Below are 13,818 nucleotides of genomic sequence, written 5' to 3' on the forward strand. Positions count from 1 at the left end.
CCTCACTTTGAAAGACAAATGGGATGGACATGGGAAGTAGGAGAAAAAAATAAACAGGACAGGAGCCTAGCACAGAGGGCCTCTGAAAGACTCTACCTAGCAGTGTATCAAAGCAGATGCTGAGACTCATAACCAAATCTTCAGTAGAGTTCAGGGAATCATATGATAAAAGGGGGAGTTAGTATGACAAGAAGAAGACAGGTACTCCACAAGGACAAAATATATCTGGGCACGGGAATCCTCTACAAACTGTTTTTTCCAACCAAGGACCATGTATGTATATAACCTAGAACCCCTACTGAGATATAGCCCATGGTAGCTCAGTATCCAAGTGGGTTTCCCTAGTAAGAGGAACAGGAACTATTTCTGACATGGACTCAAGGACTGGCTCCTTTACCTCCCCTCCTCCACCCCGAAGGAGGAACAGCCTTACTAGGCCACAGAGGAGAACATTGCAGCCAGTACTGAAGATACCTGATAAGCTAGGGTCAGATTGAAGAGGTAGAGGACATCCCCCAGCAGTGGACTTAGAAAGGGACAGGGAGGAGATAAGGAAGGGAGGCTGGAATTGGGAAGGAATGAGGGAGGGGACTACGGCTGGGATACAAAGTAAATAACCTGTGATTATTATTATAAAATAAACAAACAAACAACAACAACAACAACAAAACGGGAAGTGTGGACTCCCAGATGTGAATTTTAGTAACCAACAGGTCATCTTCAAAAGTGGAAAGTGCTTATACTCACTCCAGCCCCCCAAATGTTAATGTCTTAACAGTGTTAATTCAGTATTACAACTAAATGATTCATATTTTAAAGTAAAAGGATGTAAGCTAAAGAGATACATTTAAATTTTTCTTATTAGAAACCAAATCAGGAATCACAGCCCATAGTGAATGAAAGACACTATGATAAACAAATCTGTGATGGAGAGGTGGGAAAAAAAATAGAACAGAGTGATGGAGTTGCCAGTGTACCATGAAGAGAGGCAAAACTGGAAACATGTCAGTGATGGCAGGTAAGAGAGAGGGCTGAAGTTGGCATATTGTCATTGCCCAGTAACTTGACTAGATGGAATACAACATCCTGGACCATATACAGATGCAGACTCAGCCCCTGAATTTGCTGCCCATATGGCTGAGGCCAGAGATGAGGAAAGGTTCAATTTCTGGATTAGATCTTCTCCAAGAACCACCTTGATCCATGAAGCCACAGAGGCCATGTTAGCAATGGTGGTCCATGCTACTGCCCATGACGGGATGGAGATTGAGATCCATGTAGACATGTGCAGTCTGTTTCGGCAGCCTGGTGCCTTGGTTATGTCCTGGGACTTTGCTTCATGGGTTTGGGGGGCATGTTGATGTGAGTGTTATATGTAGACACCTGATACCAGATTGAGGCCCACAGTCTGTGCAGCTGCTGAGGGCCATGAGTGGTCAGTGGTCCTGATATGGCCACGGGCTCTGTGGATGTGTCCACATGTGTTACCACTAAAGCCCATGCTGTTGTCTATGGTCTGGAATGCCACCTAAAGCCATGTTAATATCCATGAGCATCATTGGAGAGTTGGCCTTCCCCTTGCCAGCAGCTGAATGGTCCTCTTCAATTAATAGCTTTTGGCAGTTAATGGCTTCAGAAATGGACGCAGTCTGAGAAAGATTCATCCTCCTTGGGGGGAGGGCTGGCCAGTAGGCATTTAACCATGCTTCAGTGAGTACATGGACAATACGAAATGTGTTTGTGTTTTTGGGGGGCGAGGGAGTGAGATCATAAAGGTGGTGGAACAGGGGAAGACTGGAAGGTGAGCAAGACTGAGGTGCATGATGTCAGATTCCCAAATAATCAACTGAAAAGTGTTTCTTATGATCTTTATAGATACAGAGATGATGTTCAATAGACTCAAATACACAAACCAAGCATCACAAAATTTCATTTTTGCCTATCATTTCTAGCAGCAACATAGTCTTAAACTCTAAGTACTTAGCTTGAAACAATCTCAGCCACATCATGGATAAGGGCATCTCCAGGAAGGACAAATCAAGACTGAGGCTGCGTGCTGATTTGGTATCCAACCTTCACTGAGAACTTGGTCCCGAACAAAAACAACAAGAACAGAAAGAATATAGAGAGACGCAGACAGAGAGAGAACAGAGAAAAGAAGGGAAAGAGGAAGAATGAAATAAAAGTGAAATAAAGAAAAAGCAGAACAGAATTAATACCAGAGATGAAAGTCATGAGATCATGAGCCAGGCTACAGAAATAAACTCTTTGCTGGAGCTCCTGATTAAAAAAAATATATATATATATATATATATATATATATATATATATATATATGTGTGTGTGTGTGTGTGTGTGTATGTGTATTAATCATATATATTAATATATATTAAAATATATATATTAATCAAATATCTCTTAGCAACCCAAGAGTACAAATCAAAAATCATAATCTGTTGCAGATAATCACTTGATAATTTGAACATGTTGACTTTCTCTGAATCCTAGCAACCCTTACTCATAGCTGAGAAAGCAAGGAATAACTTCACACTGTAGTGAGAATTAGAACAAAAAAAGAAAACATTTTTAAAATTATGTTTGATGTGTAGTTGTGCTAGTTCTATTTCTCAGTGCTGTGATAGAAACACTAGAACTTAAGGAACAGAGGGTTCCTTTAACGTAGGGGATAAGAGCACAGGCATCATGGTGAGGAAGGTGTGGGGACATGCACGAGGCACTGGCAATCATCAACTAGTGAAAGTCACTTAGATCTTTTTTCCTTTATTTTCAGTCTTGTACTCCAGTCTTGTACTCCAGAATGGAGCTACTGCCTACATTTGGTGGTAGGATTTCCCAACTCAATTTGCTAAATTAAAATCTCTCTCACCAATTAGACCTGAAGTTGGTCTCTCATGTGATTCTGGAACCTGTCAATTTTCCTAGTCAGTATTAACCATCACGATAGTCATTTGACTTAAAATGTTGTGCTTATCCTCAAACAGAAACATATGTTCAGAGTTTATGCTATATGATTCCATGTGGAAAAACACAAGAACCACACTGAATAAGAGGGCGAGTGAGAAGAACACAGAGCAGATACAGCAATTACTTATAATCAAACAAGGTGGGCTGCTTGAGGACTTGGTGGCTGAAACAAGCACAGCCAGAGCATTTTACACAACATTCTAAAGACAGAGCAAAACTCTGCAAGGATTTTTCTTGAGTATACAAGCTGTGAGAACCCCAAGGGTAAGCTCCATAAAGCAACACCCAGTTGTCTCTATACATGAACTCAGGCAGGACATAGAGATGTAGGTCAGTATCATAGGTATCTATCATGATCTATGGAAAAAAATAAGCTATTGTGAGCCATAAAATTATCATTATATTGAGGAAATTAAAGGACACAAATGCGCTTTCTACATCTGTACCTGAAGGGCATAATTTACAAAGTTTCTCAGTTACAATTATATTACTGTAAAGAGACAACAAGCTAATTCTTATAAAAGAAAGAAAGTGTCTTTCTTATAGTGTCAAAAGTTTTGTACAGGATCGTTATGGTGAGAGCAGGCAGGTATGACACTCTAGTAGTAGCTGAGAGATTTACATTCTCATCTGCATTCAGCAGGCAGAAAGAAAGACACCAGAATGGACTTTGAAACATTAAAGCTCACAGTCTAGAGACACACTTTCTACATAAGACCACAACTACTCCAAAAAGGCAATAACTCCTAATCCATTAACAAGGAACCAGATGTTCAAACATATGAAGCTATTCGGGCCATACTCAAACTACCATAGTAAGAGTTAGAAAAACTTTTCTAGTTCCATTTATTTGCCTTTCAATTTCATGATTTCCTTGTTTTTAATAGCAGGATAGTATTCCACTGTGTAAATGTGCCATGGTTTTATCCATTTCTTTCAGTTGAGGGACATCTAGGTTATTTTCAGATTCTGGCTATTACGAATAGAGCTGCTGTGAATATAGTTGAGCAAATGTCCTTACTGTATAGTATATGCCAAAAGATGTATATAGGAGGTAAATAACGGGGTCTTGAGGTAGAAGCATTCCCAATTTTCTGAGAAAGCATCAGAGTGACTTCCAAAGTGGTTGTACAAGTTTGCGCTCCACCCAGCAATGGAACAGTGTGTCCCTTTCTCCACATCCTTGCCAGCATGTGCTCTCACTTGAGGTTTTGGTCTTAGCCATTCTGACTGGTGTGAGATGGAATCTCAGAATCATTTTGATTTGCATTTCCCTGATGACTAAGGACATTAACTGCTCCTCAGCCACTTGGGATTGCTCTGTTGAGAAATCTCTGGTTAGCTCTGTACCTTATTTTTAATTTGATTATCTTGTTTGTTTGTGAGTATTTAGTGAGGTAACCCAGACCCAGAAAGACACACATGGTATGTACTCACTTATAAGCAGATTTTAGCCATATAGTACTGGATACACGTACTTTAATTCACAGACCCAAAAAAGATAAGTAACAAGGAGGACCCAAGGGAGGATTCTTAAATCTCACTCATAATAGGAAATAAAATAGAGAGCAGAAACAGATGAAGAGAGGAAACAAGTTAGGAGAGAGAGCACAGAAAGAAATGAGGTTGGAAACCAGACCTGGGGAGACCAAGTCCATGAGGACGGAGGACTTACAGAGAGAACAGAAACCATTGGTGGGGGCATCTCTATGTCAAGCTGTAAACTTAAGACAAGGTAAGCTTCTGGGTGGATATGGGAGTGACTCTAACTGAGAGTCCTAATAGCAATGATCATGGTGATTAAAGAGGACACCCTCTAACTAGACAGGACTCCTAGTGGAGGAAAGGGAACACCAACACACCCACAAAAACTTTGATACAAAAATTTACCTTGCCTACAAGGCGTGCAAAGATAAATGTAGAGCAGAGACTGAAGGAATGTGCAACCAATGCCTGGTTCACCCTAAGACCGACCCCATGGGAAAGATCCAACCCCTAAAACTATTAACAACATTTTGCTCTGCTCAAACACATGAGCCTAACATAGCTATTCTCTGGAGAGGCTCCATCTAACAGTGGATCAAAATAGACCTTAAGGCTCACACCAAACATTTGGCGAAATACAGGAAGTCTTGTGGAAAAGTGGGAGGAAGGGTAGAAGGACCTGGAGGTGCCAGGGGTTTTATAAGTAAATGGACCTATGTAGCAATCAGGAGTAGCCATGCTGTTATCTGATAAAATAGACTTTCAATCAAAATTAATCAAAAGAGATGGGAAAGGATACTTCATACTCTTCAAAGGAAAAAAAATCCATCTAGATGACGTCTCAATTCTGAACATCGATGCCCCAAATGCAATGGCACCAACATTTGTAAAATAAAGTTCATAGCACCAAGTGCCTTCATTTAAAAAGTGGAGAGATCCCATGCTAGTAACCTAGCAGCACACCTGAAAGCTCTAGAATAGAAGGGAGCAAACACACCAAAAAGAAGTAGAGGACAGAAAATAATCAAATTCAGGGCTGAACTCAATAATTTGGAAACAAAGAGAATGATAAAATAATCAATAAAACCAAGAGATGGTTCTTTATAAAAATCAACAAGAAAGACAAACCCTTAGTCAAAACTAACTAAAAGACAGAGGGAGGGTATCGAATGGAATCAGAAATGAAAAGGGGAACATAACAACAAACAATAAGGAAATCCAAGAAATCATTAGGTCTTACTTCAAAAGACTGTATTTCATAAAATTAAAAAAAAAATCTAAAGAAAATGGACAATTTTTGTAATAGATTCACCTGGCAAAGATAAATCAAGATTAAGTAAACTGTTTAAATAGTCCTATAACTCATTTCATAGGATAACCTAGAAGCAGTCATCAAAAGTCTCCCAACCAAAAAAAGAAAAAAGCTCAAGTCCAGGTGGTTTTAGCACAGACTTCTATGAGACACTCAAAGAAGAGCTAATACCAATACTCGTATTCCACAAAATAGAAAATGAAGAAACATTGCCAAACTAATTCTATGAAGCCATAGTCACTCTGATGCATAAACTAAAAGACTCAACAACAAAAAAGAGAATTTCAGACTCATTTCATCCATGAAAATCAATATAAAAATACTCAATAAACGACTCCACAAACTAAATCCAAGAACACATCAAATACATCATCCACCATGATCAAGTAGGCTTCATACCGGGGATGCAGGGATAGATTAACATACAAATATCCATCAACACAATCCATCATATAAACAAACTCAAACAAAAAAGTCACATGATTGTCTCATTAGATTCAGAAAAAGCATTGACAAAATCCAACACCTTTTCATGTTGGAAGTCTTGAAGAGATCAGGGTCACAAAGACCTAAACATAATAAAGGCTTTATACAGCAAACCAATAGCCAACATCAAATTAAATGGAGAGAAACTCAAAGCAGTTCCAATAAAACACAGACAAGACACAGCTGCTCAGTCTCTCTGTATCTCTTCAATATAGTACTCAAATTTCTAGTTAGAGCAATAAAACAACTAAAAGATATCAAGGGGATAGAAATCAGGAAAGAAGAAGTTAAAGCATTGCTTCAGCAAAGTGGCTGGATACAATATTAATTAAAAAGAATCAATAGCTCTCCTATACACAAATTACAAACTGGCTGAGAAAGAAATTAGGGAAACTATACTTACCACAATAGCCACAAATATATACAAATTATCATGTTGTAATTCTGACCAAGCAAGTGAAAAACCTGTATGAGAAGAACAAACATATCTGAAGAAAGAAAATGTAGAGGAAAATGGAAAATAGAAAGATATTCCATGCTCATGGATGGGTAAGATTTACATAGTAAAAATGGCCATCTTACCAAAAGCAATCTACAGATTCAATGCAAACCCCATGAAAATACCAGTACAGTTCTTTACATATCAAGAAAGAACAAATCTATAATTCACGTGGAAAAATTAAAAAAAAAACAAACAGAATAGCTAAAATAATCCTATTAAATAAATTACCTCTTGAGGTATCTCCGTCCCTGATTTCAAGCTATACTATAGAGCAATAGTAATAAAATTAACATGGTACTAGCATAGAAAGAGACTTGTTGATCAATGCAATCAAATAGAAGACCAAGAAATAAACCCACACACCTACAGACACTTTATTTTTCACAAAGGAGCCAAAACCATGCAATGTGAGAAAAAGAGCACCTTCAAAATTGGTGCTGATCTAACTAGATGTCTACATGTAGAAAAATGCAAATAGAACCATATTTATCTCCCTGCACAAAACTAAAGTCCATCTGGATCAAAGACCTCAATATATCATCAGATACACTAAGTGTATGTGGGAAAGAGACTTGAACTCATTTCCACAGGAGATAACTTCTTGAACAAAACACCCAAAGCTCAGGCTCTAAGATCAACAAGTCATAAATGGATGTCTTGTAATTGAAAAGTGTCTGAAAGGCAAATGACACTGTTAGTGGAACAAATTGACAGTCTATAGACTGGAAAAAGATCTTTACCAATACTATATCTGACAAAAGGCTAATATCCAAATTATATAATGAACTCAGAAAATCAAATACCAATAAACAAAATAACTCAGTTAAAAACTGAGGCAGAGAACTAAACAGAGATTTCTCAAAAGAGGAATCTCAAATGGCAGAGAAGCAATTAAAGAAATGTTCAACTTCCTTAGTCATCAGGAAAGTGCAAATCAAAATGACTCTGAGATTCCATCTCACACTGGTCAGAATGACTAAGATCAAAATATCAAGGGACAGTACATGCTGGCAAGAATGTGGAGACAATGTGGGAATGTAAAATTATATAGCCACTTTTGGAAACCAAACTCGCATATTCTCAGAAAACTGGGAAGAGTTTTACCTCAAGAGCCAGCTATACTACTCTTGGGTATACATCTGAAAGATGCTCTACCATACAACAAGTACACTTGTTCAGCTCTGTTCATAGCAGTTTTATTCATAATAGCCAGAATCTAGAAACTAGAAAAAACTTAGATGTCCTTCAGCCAAAGACTGGATAAAGAAACTGTGTCACATTTATACAATTCAATACTACTTAGCTATTAAAAACAAAGAAATTGTGAATTTTCAGGCAAATAAATGGAACTAGAAAAGATCATCTTGACTGAAGTAACCCAAACCCAGAAAGACACACATGATATGTACTCATTTATAAGTGGATTTTACCCATATATTATAGGATAAGCATACTAAGATGCACAGACCCAAAGAATATAAGCAACAAGAAGGATCCAAGGGAGGATGCATAAATCTTACTCAGAAGGGAAGATAGAATAGACATGGGTAGTGGCTGAGAGAACAAGGTAAGTGAGGGGATACAGAGAGTTAAGAGGGTGGAGATTAGACCAGAGGAGAGTAAGGACAAGAAGACACAAGGCCTATAGGGAAAAGAGAAACTGAGGGTGGGGGCATCTCTGTGACAAGCTGGAGATCTAAGTCAGGGTAGGCTCCTGGAAACATGAGAGGGATTCAAGCAGAAACTCCTAGTTTCTTAGGACTGAAGAGGACACCCACTAAACTAGACTAGTCTACTAGTAGAGGGAGGGGAACACCAACCCACCTACAAAAACTGAGACCCAAAATTTACCCTGCCTACATGATATGCAGGGATAAAGACAGAGCAGATAGACCAGAGATTGAGGGAATATGCACCCAATGCCTGTCCCAAATAAACAACCACCCTATCAGAGTGCCAACATCTGACACCATGAATGATACTCTGCTAAGCTTGCAGGCAGAAGCTGTCAGAATTGCCCCTTGAGAGACTCTACACAGCACCACAACAAAACAGATCCTGAGACTCACAGCCAAACATTAGTCTATGCGTATGGTGTCTTGTGGAAAAGTGGGAGGACAGAGAAAAGGGCATGGAGGAGACAGGAGCTCTACAAAAAGACCAACAGAGCTAACTACACAAGGCCTAGAGTGGCTTGTGGAGACTGAAGCACCAACCAAGGACCAGGTACTGACTGGATATAGTCTCCTCACACAGATGTAGCAGATGGGCAGCTCAGGCTTCATATGGGTTCCCTAGTAAGGGGTGTGGGGACTGTCTTTGACATGGACCATATTGACTGCTTTCTGATCACTTCCACACAGCAAGGCTGCCTTGCCAGGCAACAAGAGTAAAGGACTTGCCTAGTCCTGATGCAACTAGATGAGTTGGGATTGGGAGGATCCCCAAGTTGGAGTTGAGGGATCCCCTTATCTGAGGAATAAGTGAGGAGGGAGAGGAAAGATGTGGGAGAGTTGAACTGGGAGGAGAGGAGGGAGGATCTTGCAATTGGGACTTAATGCTAATAAATAAATTATAAAAAAAAGAGTTAGAATATCTGAGAGAGGTTTAAAGTGTTCAGAAATAATACTTTCAAATGCTATTGTTGGAGAGAACCTGAAGTCTGCCTTAATTCTTCTGATCTGTCACCTCTGTAATTTCTATGTATCTTCATTATCTAGAGGTATTAATGTATTGTGACTTCTCAATTTTTCTCAGACACCATTTCTCTCATCACCCTAATTTCCTGTAATACACTTGAAAATCTTATCCAACCTCCGGCCAATTTCAATTTCGAAATGATAATGGTTTGATTTCTCTTAGAACAAAAGCACTGAGCTTTTCTGTTAATGTATTTTTACTTTCTCTGTCACTTGTTTCATATATAAATAAGCTCACCACCACTCCTCAGATCTATTTGGCTCTTTCCTCAGAGTGTCACCACAGAAGACTGAGCCTTCTACAGTATGAACAGCTTTCTTATGAGTTAATCATTGGACGTCTGTGCAGATACACAATTGTATTTCAAAAACATTTTTGAACTCATTGTTCAAGTTTGATAAAGTCTTTTTATTGAAAATTCAATAAATTGTCATTTCCTTTAAATAGTACTCTCTTAGTTAGTTAGTTAGCTAGTTACAGTTTATTAACTTTGTATGCCAGCTTTGTATCCTGTTCCCTCATTCCCTCCCAATCCCACCCTCCCTCCTTCATCTTCTCCCTATCCCTTTCCAAGTCCACTAATAAGGGAGGACCTCCTCCTTCAAAGTCCTCCTCTGTGGCCTAGCAGGGCTGCTCCTCTCTCAAGTATGGGGGGAAAGTCAAAGAGCCAGCCATTGAGTTCATGTCAGAAATAGTCCCTGTTCTCTTACTAGGGTACCTACTTGAATACTGAGCTACCATGGGCTACATCCAAGCAGGGGTTCTAGGCTACATCCATACATGGTTCTTGGTTGGAGATACAGCCTAACAAAAGATCCCTGTGCCCAGATATATTTGGTCCTTGTGGAGCTCCTGTCCTCTCCAGGTAATACTAACTCCCCCTTCTTTCATATAAATAGTATTCTCAAATCTAAATTTCCTTTCCCAGATTACCTGTATGGTTTTATTGTTCACCATTTGAATACTGTAGAAATTTACCTGCACCGTGCCTACTGTTAACTTCCCAGCGTCATTATGGATTAATATGTTTCTGTAACTCACATTTTCAACATAAGAGGTATTGTCTATTTTGATAAAAAATTTGAACTATTTTAGCAAACTTGGGTGTAGAGCGAGGCTTTAAAGTAAGAATTTGGTGCTTGTGTTATCAAAAGAATTTTGAAAAAGTTCAGAATTTGGAATATCTCAGATTTGAAGAGGGATGCTGAACTATATGGAAAAAAATTTTGTCTTTTCTTTTTAGAAGTCCTTTAGCAATTTGACATAACTGCAGCACCCCAGTCCAAAACAGTTTTCATAGTAATTATTTTACTGAAAATGAATAAGACAATCAGGAAAATCTAAAGCCCAGCCTTTCATGTAAATATTTGGAGTCACTTCTATTAAAAAAAAGTGGAAATATGAAGAGTGGAAAAGATTTTATGATGGCTGGTGTAAGGAACAAACATGAAGACATAATTTTTCAATAACTGTCTAGTCTAAGGCTTCTCAGCCGTAGGTGTTTAGGGTGCTGGTAGCAGCAAATGTCATATGTGTCTAATATGTTATTGAATTATTAAAAATTATAAATAAGAAAAACATAAATTTCTCAAGGTTCCCAAGAAAGTATAGAACCAAAAACATCTTAATAGTCAACCTTGAGAACTGACAAAGAAATTTAGCCGTTAACATTCCCATATTCTAACATGCTTCACCAAATTAAATTGAGATTTTTATGAAAAAAAAAAGGCAATGAATTGTTAACATTCGGGTTTTAACAGGTAGAGAAATTACTAAAACAGAGAATAGTAAACAGCAAATAAATTATATTGCCTTTTCCTTTTGTTTTTGTTTTGCTTGTGGTATTTTTCTTTCTTTTTTTTTTTGGTTGTTGTTGTTTTTAGTTATGCTGTCTCTTTTGCAACTACTTACTTTTCTTGTGATGCAAAAATAGCCGAGTCACAACACAGACTTGTTCAACAAAACTTTATGTGTAAAGTCGTTGATAGACTGTCATTTTGTTTGCTCTACTTGTGTCATATGTCGGAAAAGCACCTCCTATGAGAAAAATAGCAACATTTATTCCTTCTGAATACAGTGTTATTTGGGGTTGTCTTTGGTCTCTTAAGTAATGTAAAATAGTAGAAAAAATCTGAAAACAGTAATGAGTCTTTAGTAAGATGTGAATTGGAAAATAACATACCTCATGATATAACCCAGGCTCAGAAAGAAAAACACTGCATGTTCTCACTCATATGTGGATGAAATCTGCAAATTACTAAATAGGTGTATTGATGCAGGAGTGAAGATAGGTTGAATTCAAGGTGGGTTTTTTTGTTGTTTTTTTTGTTTGTTTGTTTGTTTTGTTTTTTAAAGGGAAAATAGAAGGGAATTGGGAGAGTAATCAGATACATGTGGTATGTAAATACGATATGGATGGTTGGGGATAGAAGGAGAAGTTGTGGCAGGGGCTAAGGCACTGAGGTATAGGAGTCTAGCAAGGTAAAGAAATTAAGCCACAATAAATATACTTAAAAGGTGCTGCAAGAAAATGTTATTTTGTGCACAGCTAAAAATAGATAAAATAAATAACATCTAGATTAAACAACATGAAAGGTGGCCATTAGAGGAAAAATAAAAAGGGCGGCACTGTGGTTGCGGGTTTTCCCAGGTACTTGGCTATAGGAAGAGATCACTAAACTGATTTTAGAGCCAGTAGTTCTGAGGTCGTAATCACCAGGGCAAGCAGATAGTGCGTGTGTCCAGTGCAGATTCTTCTCTAACCAAAGGTGCTGCTAATTCAGGTCATCTGGCCCCACTACTGGCACCCTTTATAAGCAATGATTGGAATTCGTTTTAACCATGTCAAATTGAAAATGTCAGTTAAGGGTTTTTGGAAAGGCTCTTGGCTCTAGCCATGGGTTTGGGGATATAAATGAACACAGTCAGCTCTGTATCTTCTAGTTACTCGTCCAGGAATTCAACCAATTGTGCATCCATAATACTCACAGCACATTATTTTTCTTTACTGAGTATGCAGATATGTTTTCCTTGACATTATTAATAAATACAATGAAATAAACATTAACATAGTATTTATGTTCTGGGGTATATTAACATAAGTAGGTTGTGGACATTTTGGTTTATGATATGTAAACATGTTAGTTATAATCCCAGGTGGGGGATTTTAGTTCGCCCAGGCCTGTTAATTGTCTCATATGGAACTTGGTCTTTGCCATGTGGAATTAGTTGAATTCTGAGGACATTGAGGGTTATAAATATGATAGCCCAGAGGAAAAAGGGGGTGGCGGCTTGGAGAAGGCAGAGGAGGACTGCTTGCTGCCTTTGCTGGTTGTTTGCTGGTTTGCTGGCTGGTGGCTACCTGGGCTTCTGGATGGATATTGGCATTGTCCCCAAAAGAATCCTACAACCCTACCCAGCAGGAAGAAGTAAAGAGGGCTAAGTCCCCATTTCCTTACAACCTTCTTTTTTCCCTATCTGGGGCTGGGGGCTTGGAAGGAAGTATAAATATAAGAACCCCCAAATAAAGTAGCATTTGAAAAACTCACACCTACAGTAATATACAGAGATTTAACATAAGTAGGAGCACGTATAGATTCTACACACATATAATGCAATTTTATATTAAGGACATAAGTATCTATCTCTGAGGTTTGAAAATAACCTTCCACCCACATCCACCTCAAATCAAAAGGGAAAACTGTAGATTACATAGTGAGACTTGGTAGAAACCTTTGTGTTTGGTTTTTGAGACAGGGTCTCACCATTGTAGCTCTGGAACTCACTATGCAGAGTAGGCTGGCTTAAAACTCAATAACTAGACCACCTGCTTCTTTCTCCCAAGTGTTGGGATTAAATGCTTGTGCCTTGTGGCATCACACACCTGGCTCAGAACTGGGTAAAAAGTTTAAGGTTTCTAAAGAAAGCTCTACTATATTATCATTGGTCTGAACTACAAGGTCATTTAAATATGTGATATGAATAACAAAGAATGTAAAACTATGTAAGAGCAGAGTCCTTGGAAAGCCATTTATTTCAGATAATGAAACAAAAGTTATTTTGCAATGTTCCTGAGAAGAGGAAATCTCCCAAGCCCATGGGATTCTATGGATTGAATCACATTAGACAGATAGACAGACACACACACACAGAGAGAGAAAGAAAGAGAGAGAGAGAGAACACAAGGTTTAGAGCAAGGACATTTTTCTAAAATCAGAGAAAAATTCCATTACAAAAATCTCTCCATAGGAAGGTAAGTCATTTTGTAGGATCTGTATCATCATCATGTAATTAGCACCCCAGGTTATATTTATTTAATCTAGTGAAAGTCTGAAGAGGTTCAGCCCTA

Source organism: Meriones unguiculatus, chromosome 12, assembly GCF_030254825.1.
Source record: "Meriones unguiculatus strain TT.TT164.6M chromosome 12, Bangor_MerUng_6.1, whole genome shotgun sequence".
Taxonomy (NCBI): Eukaryota; Metazoa; Chordata; class Mammalia; order Rodentia; family Muridae; genus Meriones; species Meriones unguiculatus.